This window comes from Microtus oregoni, unplaced genomic scaffold, assembly GCF_018167655.1.
Source record: "Microtus oregoni isolate MIOR12 unplaced genomic scaffold, Mior012 000024F_ref0000369, whole genome shotgun sequence".
In the NCBI taxonomy this organism is placed as follows: domain Eukaryota; kingdom Metazoa; phylum Chordata; class Mammalia; order Rodentia; family Cricetidae; genus Microtus; species Microtus oregoni.
In genome coordinates, this window is record NW_024543083.1 from 32764605 (window position 1) to 32776617 (window position 12013).

The 12013-nt window shown below is 38.6% G+C and overlaps 1 long non-coding RNA gene across 2 annotated transcripts; it reads right to left on the reverse strand.

The window, feature by feature from the left end:
* Positions 1–4089, reverse strand: LOC121462135. Of its 2 annotated transcripts, none has more exons than XR_005976273.1 (3): positions 4017–4089; positions 3603–3666; positions 1–228 (listed from the first exon to the last, which is right to left on the reverse strand). It is a non-coding gene; the product is annotated as an uncharacterized LOC121462135 (long non-coding RNA). The 2 variants fall into 2 exon arrangements; XR_005976274.1 differs by having other exon boundaries at positions 3923–4075.
* Positions 4090–12013: the final 7924 nt, after the last annotated feature.

The following is a 12013-nucleotide window of genomic DNA, read 5'->3' on the forward strand; positions in this document are numbered from 1 at the left end:
TCATTTCTCTTTAATTTGGAAATAATGCATGTGTGGATAGAGTCTGTAACAGAGCTGAGCACTCACAAAAAATGCAAGAAGTGATGAAGTGTGAGACGGAGCAAGCGCAGCAGGCCAAAAGGTGGTGATGGTTGATGACGTGCAGCTGAGAATCCCAAGCAATGATGAAGTGAGGTGGGCAGGGATCCCAGCGTGGTGGACTTCCATTCACAGTGCAAAATCCTTCATCTGCGGGTTTATTCAAATGAAGGGGGAAAGTTAAGACCCACTGGACTGAATTTTGATCTATAGAAGACGTCCTGCCTCAGTGGTGTGTCCTGTAAGCTTATCTCTATACAGTGGCATGTGGTCAGCAAGCTGCCCTCAATGACTAACAACCATTGTGCAGCTTCCATGGTTGTCTTGAAACTCAGAAATACCAGGTATTAAGAGACCCCAGCAATGACTGTTATTCGTGGATGCCTCCATCCAAGTTGATTGGTTTTCAAGACAAGATAGGACATAAGCAATACTTTCACACAGTGTCCAGCACATTATTCATGATGCAAAAATATAAGTAAGTAGTAGAAAAAAGGAAGCAAAGAAGAAAGGAGGGAAATCAACATAAATCAGGGATAATCATGATATCATAGTCCAGTGTTCCCACACTACTGTGTGAGTCCAGAATTTATCAGTGTGTAAAACATATAAAGAGTTTTTGTACAATATTTGTGTTAGTTATGAAGCCACTGAATTACACAGATCTTAAGCCAGAGAATGCATCTTAAACATTGTAGTACCATTAGCCCCCAATCCAGGGCCCACAAGTACAGTGAACTAAGAAATCCATTGATTTATCAATAGTTGTAGATTTAATAATGTTAAATGATAGGATTCATCTAATACATACCTTTTTGTCTATATGGTACTATCCTTAGCTATGTTTTCCTGTTCTGAATTATATTGATCAATTCATAAACAAAATTGGTTTTTCTACATTAATATAAATTCAGTCACATTCTAAAGCTCTATGAATATGTCCATTTCAGTTTAAGCATGTAAGTATGGCCCATGGCAATGTGTTTTCTAGGCCATCATAGGTCTTGCACATTATCACATCATCCTCTTATTTACTTTTCACATGTATGTATTATTGTGTTTGTGTGTGCACATGTACCAAGGTGCATGTGTGGAGGTCAGAAGACAATTTTCCTGAGTTGGTTCTTTGCTTGTACCATGAGCCCTGAGGATTGAACTCAAGGCACTGGTCTTGCAGGCAAGCACCCCTACCCACTGAGCCATCTCATTGGCCCTCACTCACCTTACCCTGTCAGATAATTATGCTAGGTCACCTAAGTCATTTCTGCTCTACATGAAAATTAAACATCCATCAAGATTAAGAAGTAATTTAATGATCATTATTCAAGCATGTGTTCCTGATGATTCAATCTAAAATTGTATTAAGCCCTTTTATTAAGGACTTTTTGGTAATATATGACTTTGTTTTCTTTTCAGTGTGGCTAGCCTGGGGCAGCAGCAGCTTTCTGCCTGATCACTTTGGGGTTCACCACCCTCAGATGCTTTTGAGCACTGCCAGTATCCCCTCTTCTTCTATGACAAGGCTATTGATCTTTCTCTCTTCCTTTTAAACAGTTTCTATCTCATTTCTAAAAAGAAAAAAAAAAGGATTTTTTTTACTCTAAAGAGCCTGAATCAAGGCTATTCTATTCTGTAAGTAGATACACAATGTAAGCTAGCTAAGCCTTTATACTTTTTCAAAGCAGAAAGCAGAGCCCTATAGAAAAAATATTCAAAAAGCAAATGCATACATTCTCCTAATAAAAGGAGGATGTAGAGAGAGGGAGTTACCAAGGATACCTTCTAACTTCTCTCTAAAAGTACTCTAAAAATAATAATAATAAATAATAATAAATGTTTTGGAATACTTGTTCCAGTACCACAAAACATAGACAACTTGGAAGAAAAGTGACCAGACACGCCAGTTAAAGGGATAGAAGGAAATCTTCGGAGAACTAACTGCAAAGCAAAAAGCCTCAAAGCTTTTGGTTTTGCCGGGCAGTGGTTTGCTCACGCCTTTAATCCCAGCACTTGGGAGGCAGAGGCAGGCGGATCTCTGTGAGTTCGAGACCAGCCTGGTCTACAAGAGCTAGTTCCAGGACAGGATCCAAAACCACAGAGAAACACTGTCTCGAAAAACCATTTTTTTTTTTTATTTTCGAGACAGGGTTTCTCCATAGCTTTTGGTTTTTTCAGGGGCCTCATCACTTTAATCCACCTCCACTCTACATTTGAGATGGGAAAAGCAAGCTGTCACGAAGATACCTTTGACTGCTTTTGTGCATAGGAATGCGAGACATCCCATAACCTTCCAAGCAAGGGATGGTTAGGAAGATGACCCTGGAAAAGCACCAAGGTAGCAGGAAGAAGTTAGTGTAGGGTTTGGCTGAGTGTAGGTTCTAACTGCGGACACCTGGAGATCCAATCCCTTGAGGGAACTCAAGGAGACTACATCTCAAAGAAAACAAATCAAGGGATCGTCACCCTCCAGCGCCATCTATCACTGACTAAGGACTACACTGGAGGGGCCTTAATGCCACAGCCCTTCCAGCATGCACTACCGAGCAGGCCAGGAGCACTCCAGAGGCCAGAATCAACCCAAAGCAGGATCTCCCAGACCTGCAGCAGACAACCGTGAGTGGACACGCATGAGAACCAAATGCCAAGCAAATATAAGCAAGAGAGACATGGTGTTTATTACTGCAAATTCCTCTGAGATTCTATTCCAAATGCTGACATATTTATGATCTGACCAAAACACGAGAGAAATGAAGAGAAAGTATTTTTGTAGGTAAGAGGACACTGAGTGTAAAAGAAAACTCAAATATCCTTTTAAATGAAAGCTTCCTTTCTCTAAGTTTCCTGAGACTTTGAGGAATGAATATTAGCGTAGAATAAGGTAAGCAAATGGCACCTCTGGGTCAATTGCCCTCTGCCAACTCTTGTCTTGCAGTGCCCAGCTAAGAATGATATTTATATTTTTCATGGTTGGAAAGGCTCAAAAAAGGACTATATCACAGTACATGAAGTTTATATGATATTCAAGTTTCATCGTTCATAAACATTTATTGGCGTGCAGCCACGCCCTTTCGTTGATATACTGTCAATGACAACACTGTCGATGACAACAGAGCTGAGTAGCCGTGACAGGGACCATCTGGACCTGAAGATCTAAACGTTTATTATCTGACCCTTCACAGAAAATTTACCAAGCCATAATTTAGAGGCAGCCTCACACTGAGGCTCTTCATGACATGAGTGCTCCCTAGGGAGTGGGAGTGGGAGTGGGGATAGTCTCATCCCTCCTTGAGGGAAAATCCAGCCTCCCTGGACAGGGCCCATGAAGCAGTCTCTGGGTCTCTTGGATAATAAGGACTTTCTATCATCTTTCCCTCCCTTAAGTCAGCTGGATAGTTATTGACAGCCCTTCAGATGAGCAAAGCATGCATGGAAGAATAAGGTTCTTACAGGCAGTGGTGAAAATTAAATAGGCTTTTAGATTTACAGCCCCTGATTTCTCCCATTTAAAACATAATACCTGTTACCTTTTTCAGTTCCCCCAGACACAAATCCACACGGAAAACTTAGGTCCAAGCTCTTGAAAAGATTCTCATGGTGAGAAAGGAGGTCAAAAACAGGACAGTGGGAGATAGAATCAAACAGAAAAACAAAGAGAGAGAGAGAGAGAGAGAGAGAGAGAGAGAGAGCAGGTAAGAAAGAGCTTAATTGATACAATTTAATCACTGGACTTAGAGCAACTAAACAGCTAAAAAAAAATAAAGATTCATATAAACAGTTAACGTGGCACTCAAGAGTTAAAACTGGTCTGATCTCAAGGGAAGCCAAGTCTAGTCCAGTTCCTCACCACGTGGTTGTCTGCCCAGTCACAGAAGAAGGGACTGGATGTGTAAACCAGGTCTTTTTCGAGGCGTGCTGCCGTGATGTATGGGTGTGCTTACCCATCAGCATTTCATCCCTCGGCATGCCAGAGCCCATTCCCAAGTCTTGTTTACGGGAGAGCATCAGTATTCTCCGGGCACGCACGTCAGCGTCAAAGGAGCTTTAAATAGCACAGGAGAAAAGTGTTCTTGGTAGGAACGCAGCCTATGATAAACTTTTTAGTACAAACGAGAAGGGGAAGTGAATGTTCAACTCATGCCTTGTCCTAAAACTTCGTGAAAAATGAAACGTACAAGGAAAGTTGGATCCTTGCCATGACACCCATTACAGTGTAGACGGAGGATCTGACCTTTCATGTTAAACTTACTGTGTTTTTGACACATTTAGTCAATTAAAACGGGTGAAGTGTAATTTGTTTTTCTTAAGTTTAATACAGCATGTCAATAGAAGTTAACCAAAATTTATAGTTGGAACACTAAAGCTGCCACATACACTCAAACAAATGGACACAATTTATCATAGCTGAAATAAAGAGAACATCACGGGCATTGGACTTTACACTTCACGTAAGCATGTTGCCAAATATAGGAAAGCAAGCTCCTTCTCACACTTCCAATGGGAAAGACATGTGGGTTCACATTAAATATTGGTGTGAAAACCCTGGCAGGTATCCAGTCCTAAGGAGTGTTAGCGTTGGCACTTGCACTGTGTACTTTTTCTATAAATTGTTGTAGCGTTTATTTGACATGGAATACCCAAAGGATTGATGAGCAGAAACGGAAGATTTTTTCATTGGGCCGTATTACCTTTTTCATACATCTATACTAAGCTTTTACGTCTTCAAAGTCTAAACAAGTAGCCACCTGTATTCAATCGGCACAAGATATTTTTCATGAAACTATAGTTTGCCTTTTTATAAACCTATAAAAGTACACATTTTCCATTTTATTAGTCAGTGAAGCAGAAGCAGATTTAATAATAAAACTTATAAAACGCAGTTTCTTTACAGACAGTTTAACGCTTTTGCTTGTTTAAAGCGCCTCGAGGACAACCAAGCTTACATCACAGTTCCCGTCTCCATCACACTTGAACAAATTGCCGTGATTTTTGTGTATCTTTACACTGAAAAATTCACCTAACCCTCCTCAATTTATATAGTGACTAATCACTCCCTGAAGATTCAGGAATAGCATGAAAAGAGTGGAGGAGACATTTGAATTTGGCAACTATTACATATATGTCAATTATAGATACCTGTAGTAATCGGTCATTTTACAGTGAATGAAATGACTTCAACTATGACTACAACCTGAACATATGGGGGGATATCAGAATGAGATTTTGTGGCTTGGGCTGTAAGCCTAGCCTTTAAGGGCTAGCCTCGCCTTAAAGGGCTAACCCATCTCTCCAGAATCAATTTTTTAAAACTTGGAACTAGCATAACTGAACCAAGCAATAATACTTTGTAACCAACGTGATGACCTAAAAGGAAAAGATTTGTAAGATTTCAGATTACAGGTAGAAATATATAACATATATACATTAACAATTCTATCTGGAAGAAAATACCTGCTCTGATTATATATACCACCCTCACTAACAGCCTCACCTAAGACTTCTATGCTTAGAAACACTGTTTTCAATGTCCAACACAACCTAATATGCTACTATATAGTCATTGGCTTCAATATTTAACCCAGTTAGAGACTGATGATGAATACTGAGACTAATACTAACAATAAAAAAATCTATTTCTCTGTGTTTTTAGGTCAGTTTATCTGTTTCAAACATATAGGAGAGAACCAGAACATTCAGAAAAACATAATGAAACCCCACATAGACCCATACTGAGACGAAAGAGTTTGTACTTGACCTTTTCCTTTTTGAAAAAAATTGCATTTTCTGTATTTATTGTGTGTGTGAATGTGGGGTGTGTGTGTGTGTGTGTATGTGTGTGTGCAAGTGTGTGTGTATGTTCAACCCACACAGCACTTGTGTAGAAGAAGTCAGGACAACTTGTAAGAATCATTTCTCTCCTTCTACAAGCTGAGTCACAGGAATAAAATTTATAATCCGGATGTAATAGAAGACAAAGGGGGAATAGCCTTGAATGTATTGGCCCAGCGAAGCACTTTCTAAGCAGGACATCAAGAGCACAGGCACTTAGAACAACAATTAATAGATGGGAGCTCATGGAGCTGTGGAGCTCTGTTATAGCTAACAATACCATTATTCAGAAGAAGTAGCAGCTTACAAAATGGGAAATGTTCTTTCCCAATTACACATCTGAAGGAGGATTTTTATATGGAATATAAAAAGAACTTAAAAAAAAACTGGACATCAAAACACAAATAATCAATTTTAAAATGGAGTACAGGACTAAACAAAGACTTATCCAAAGATGAAACGCAAATGTCTGAGATACACTTCAAAACTGGTTCATAATCCTTAGCCATCAAGGAAATAAATGCAAAACAAACCTACTTTGAGATTTCACCTTACTCAGGCAGAATGACCAAGATCAATAAAACAAATGACAGCACATACTGGTGAATCTTCAGGGAAAGGAGGACACTTATTCATGGTTGGTGGGAGTACAAACTCCTACAGCCACTGTGGTCATCAGTGTGGAGATCCCTCAGAAAGTTGAGAGTAGATATGCCTCAAGATCCAGCTGTACGCGTCTTGAGCATATACCCAAAGGACTCCACTTTCTACTTCAGAAATTCTTGTTCCTTCATATTGATTGCTGCTCTACTCATAATAGCCAGAGACTAGAAACAGCCTAGAAGTCCACCCACTGATAATGTGGCACATTTACACAATAGAATATTACTCAAAATATTATTACAAATGGTTTTGTGGAATTTTCAGGTAAACGAATGGAGCTAGGGGAAAAAATCCCAAGTCAACTTAATACCAAAAAGATTAATATTATATGTTTTCTCATATATGTGGATGTTAGCTTTTAAGTTTTCAAAATATGTGCTACAGTCTGAATAATCACAGAGGTTAGGTACCTAGTAAGGGACCAGGGAGTAGGGGAGGACCTCCCAAGAAAGAGGAAATAGAATATAGAGCTGTGAAGAGACAAAGGGGAAACTAGACTAGAAGGAGTAAATAAGGAGAGAGGTGGAAGAGAAGGGTAAAAGATGGGTATGGAAGGGGACAATTAACACTAAAGACCATTTGAGAAACCATATGAAAACTTATTAATCTAAATACATCATAAAATTTGTGTGTGTGTGTGTGTGTGTGTGTGTGTGTGTGTGTGTGTGTGTGAAAGGAATTTAAATGGAGAAACCAAAGAGTAAGGGGAGATATACCCCAATTAGATATCTAACCACTGAGTTAAAACTCCAGTGCTAGGAATGGGTTACATCTTGTTGAGTCTTTGGGCAAAGCAGCTCTGCTGAAAATTCCAAACATCATAGACTATTTCCAAGGCTGTTGTTGCTCTCCAAAACCCAATGATAAGGCCCTATTGCTGAAGACAACAATTATGTCATCAAACACAGAGAAGTTAAGCTGGTAGCAAACTAGAAGCTTCATCCTACTGACTAGCATTCATGGTACTAAAAGGTACTCTACACACTACCAGAGCAGAAAGATCACCACCAATAATATCTGGCTACAAACTCTGTGATCTATAATGGCAATGTCCCTTGAAGACACAGTGGCACAGATGTTACGAGAGTAACCAAGCATATCCTGATTATTTTCCCATCCTACGAGATGAAGCCTATAACTGAAACTGCTAAAGTGACCAAGAACCTGAGATTAGATAGATCATAGGCCTAGGGGAAAACATATTAATATTATTCTTCTAAAGGAACATAGCAATAAAATGACTACTAGTGCACACTGCTATACACATATATACACAGGTTATACATTATCACCTTCCTAAACACACATGAGAGAACTTTCTAGAAAAGAGTGCTTTCTGCTGGTCTAATGACTTTGCTTGTGGCTGTTTCTGTTTTTTTCCACAATAACAACTGAGGGTCATACCAGCCTCTATTGACCACTCATGTCCCTTGGCTCTTGGCCACTTCTATCTTCAAAGCCAATGACTCTGGGGATGTGTTTGTAACGGCGTAAACAAATGCAGACAGATTGTAAAAATATATATACAGCTTTAATGTCTAAATAGACTTACAGAACCACCTTTCCTGCGGAGACCAGAAAAGCAGAAGAAGAGCCGGCTGGGAGCATGCTTGCCAAATTTATAGGCAAACATTAGCCCGAGGAAAACACGCCCCCTAAGGGGCGGGACTTATCGCTACATCCCCTATTTTTGTCTAAATAAGACAGAACTAAACCAAATACAACTATATACAATAATAACAAATAATAAATATAACAAACAATATTGAGAACAAAAGTTTTGCTAAACATTCTATCTCAAGGAGTCCAAATAATGTAGAGAGTAACTACGATTATATAATCTTCAACTCAGTCAAAGATCTGAGAAGGGAATAAACACTACTCAACAAACGAGATATATCCAAAATGTGCAACAATTGGCAGAGACAACTGACTACCTGGGCAATCACCCAAAGTCTCGTTTGCAATGCTGAGTCAACCAATTTTGGCTAAGGCCTAACATAACTGACATACCATTATTAAAGGCAAGGAACTTTTCAAAACTATCTTACCCTGTCTTGGCAGGATATGACAGTCCTGTTTTATCCATTGATGCACGCTCTGTATCTCTGTCAGTGGTTGAGGTATGGGCATTTCTTTGCCCAAAGGCCAGTTCTGCCAAATAGAAAGGCTCCAGGTGGAGTGTCTTTGGTGCTCAACATTCTCTCGGGAATAGAGCGGTGTTGCCAGGAGCAACTGTGTCTCACTATCACAAAACTCTGAGTTAGATTAAAGGCCATTTTCTACAGCTCTGAAGAGGTCGAAGATTATCTATCTATACTGAGTATAATCTCTATATATCTAGAGAACCTGATTAGTCTAATTATAAATGACAAACTTAGATGACTATTTATCTATATAATTCTCAATATCTATCTAACTTAAAGACTAAGACAATAAACAACTGTGTAACAAATGAGGATAATGACCTCCAAATATAAACACTGTACAAATATACATTGCAATATGGTAAATATATATTAATACACAAACATTATATAAGTATATTAATCAGAGGTAAAAATGTACACTGCAATATGGTAAATATATACAATATATATTTATCAATACAATATATGTCAATACATAAAAAATGTTTTAAACAGAGATAGAAACATGCATGCATACAATAGTCAATATAATTTAACTTTGTATCAATATACAAGAATGGATACCAATATATTTGTCTAAAGGCAGCAACTCACAATTATAAATCTATTATCCCATCATTCCCTCTTTTTTTTTTCAAAATGATCCCTGAGCTTATAAAATTCCTCCCCCAACCTCCTAACCCCTAAATGATGTCCCTAAACCCAGGGGTAAACTTTACTGGGAGAGGGGACGTCGTCCTCTAGAATTACTTCCAGCTGTCATGGGGGCGACGTTCTTTCTGGGGGATCCTGTGAAGTAAAATGATGGTTAAATTTCAAGATCAATGTCTTTAAAAATTGCAAATAGTCTCTGAGTATTTTGTGGAGGTCTGGCCAGAATGTTGTACAAGATGTGCACCATTTCAGCTAACCAAGTTGGGATCGTCTTGTGCAGCTGGTATCCAAAACAGGTCTTGTAGTAGCGCTATCAGTATCATGACATCATATCAACCAGGAAGAGTTGTTGTTGTGGGGCCCCATCTTCTTCCTGGAAACTTCAAATGTCACTTCAGGAAAAACTAATTGTTCATTGTGAAAAACTTAAACATTAATCATATAGACATATATAGACATATATATATGTATATATATTCAATGAAAGGCATGATAGATATATTCAATGAAAAGTATGATAGATATGAAGAAAAGCAAAGAAGTTTTCTAAAATCATATTTCTTTCTGTCTCATATCATGGCTCTTGACATGAGACAGAAACTCCAGAAACTCTGGGTTTTTCTCTTGCTAACAGGCTTGGAATTGGAGAGGGACTGAGCCAGAGTCCAACTTCAAAACCAGCTCTACATGTTTATAAAGAAATGTTTAATAAGACATATATATATATGTATATATATATATATATATATATATTAATACTTACAAAATGTGTCCATCCATCAGTAACTAAATATTCAGGGTCCCTTAATTTCTTTGAAGATGAGTATTTTCCTGTGGAGATAAGAAAAGAACCCTGCCTCCAACCTATCTTTATTTCTTACCATCAGTATGCTCGCCATCCTTATGAAAGAATTGTTATTTATCTTTTCTAAGTGGTTTCTCTTCTTCAAACCGAACCTTTATTAATTTTGACAGTATCCAAAATTTTTCCTCACCTGTGGAGATAAGAGCAAAACCCCTTCCCCAACGTAGCACATCTCCAGGTTTCCATTGTGAGGTCAGCACATTCTTGAAATAAACTGGTTGATTTAGTTCAGTAGACTTTTCCATTATCCAATGTCTTTCTGCAGCCGTTGTTCCCTTTTCACTAGCGTTGAGAAAATTCAAGGTTAACAAAGCATTATGTAACCTATTTCTGGGGGTGTTTTCCACCCCTTTCTGTTTGTTCAACATATCCTTTATAGTTCGATTTGATCTTTCTATGACTGCTTGACCTGTAGGATTGTATGGTATACCTGTAACATGCTTGATATGTTTTTTATTGAGAAAAGGAGAAAAAAAAAAACAAGTTTCCACCTCCTCCCAGCCTCCCATTTCCCTCCCCCTCCTCCCCCCCTACGCCCCCTCCTCCCACCCTTCTCCCCCTCCCCCCACTCCTTTCCCTCTCCCTCTCCAGTCCAAAGAGCAGTCAGGGATTTCTGCCCTGTGGTAAGACCTAGGACCTCCCACCTATAATCAAAAAACCGTTTCATTTTCCTAGAGACATAAGCAGGACCATTATCCGTCTTTATTTGTGTAGGTATACCCATGATAGTCATGACTTCTAATAAATGAGTGATTACTGAATCAGCTTTTTCTGAACTTAAAGCAGTTGCCCACTGAAAGCCTGAATAAGTGTCAATGGTGTGATGAACATATTTTAATTTGCCAAATTCTGCAAAGTGGAACACATCCATCTGCCAGATTTCATTCCTTTGGGTGCCATTTGGATTAGCCCCTGCAGGCAGTGGCGTTTGGTTATAGAAAGAGCAAGTAGGGCATTTCTTTACAATCTCCTTAGCTTGTTGCCATGTAATTGAAAACTCTTTCTTCAAACCTTTGCTATTAACGTGATGTTTTTTTATGAAATTCAGAGGCTTGTAGCACACTACCAATCAATAATTGATCAATTTCTGCATTACCTTGTGCTAGAGGACCTGGCAGACCCGTATGGGATCGGATGTGTATTATGTACATAGGGCAAAGCCTGTTCCTGATCAAATCTTGAACCTGGAGAAACAATGAGTTTAGTTCAGTATCATCAGGTATAAATTCAGCAGTTTCAATATGTAAAATAACTCTTTCTGTGTATTGGGAATCAGTAACTATATTAATAGGTTCTTTAAAACCCCTTAGCACCATAAGAATGGCATATAATTCCACCTTCTGGACAGAATTATAAGGACTTTGTTCCACCTTACCCAAGTCTTCTGATTTGTAACCTGCCTTCCCTGATTTATTGGCATCAGTATAGAATGTACAGGCTCCAGTTATTGGAGCATCACAGACGATTAGAGGAATAATCCAAGAAGTTCTCTTTATGAAGTTAAGCCTCTTGCTTTTTGGATAGTTGTTATTAATATCTCCCAAAAAATTAGCACAAGCTCTTTGCCATGGTTCATTATCTTCCCATAATTTCTTTAGTTCATCAGCAGTGAAAGGCACTATAATTTCTGCTGGGTCTATGCCTGCTAGTTGACAAAGTCTCAGCTTGCCTTTTATAATTAAATCAGAGACTTTTTTCACATAAGTTTTCAGTTTCTTACTTGGTTTATGTGGTAAAAAGATCCAGTCCAAAATAATATCATCTCTCTGCATTAAAA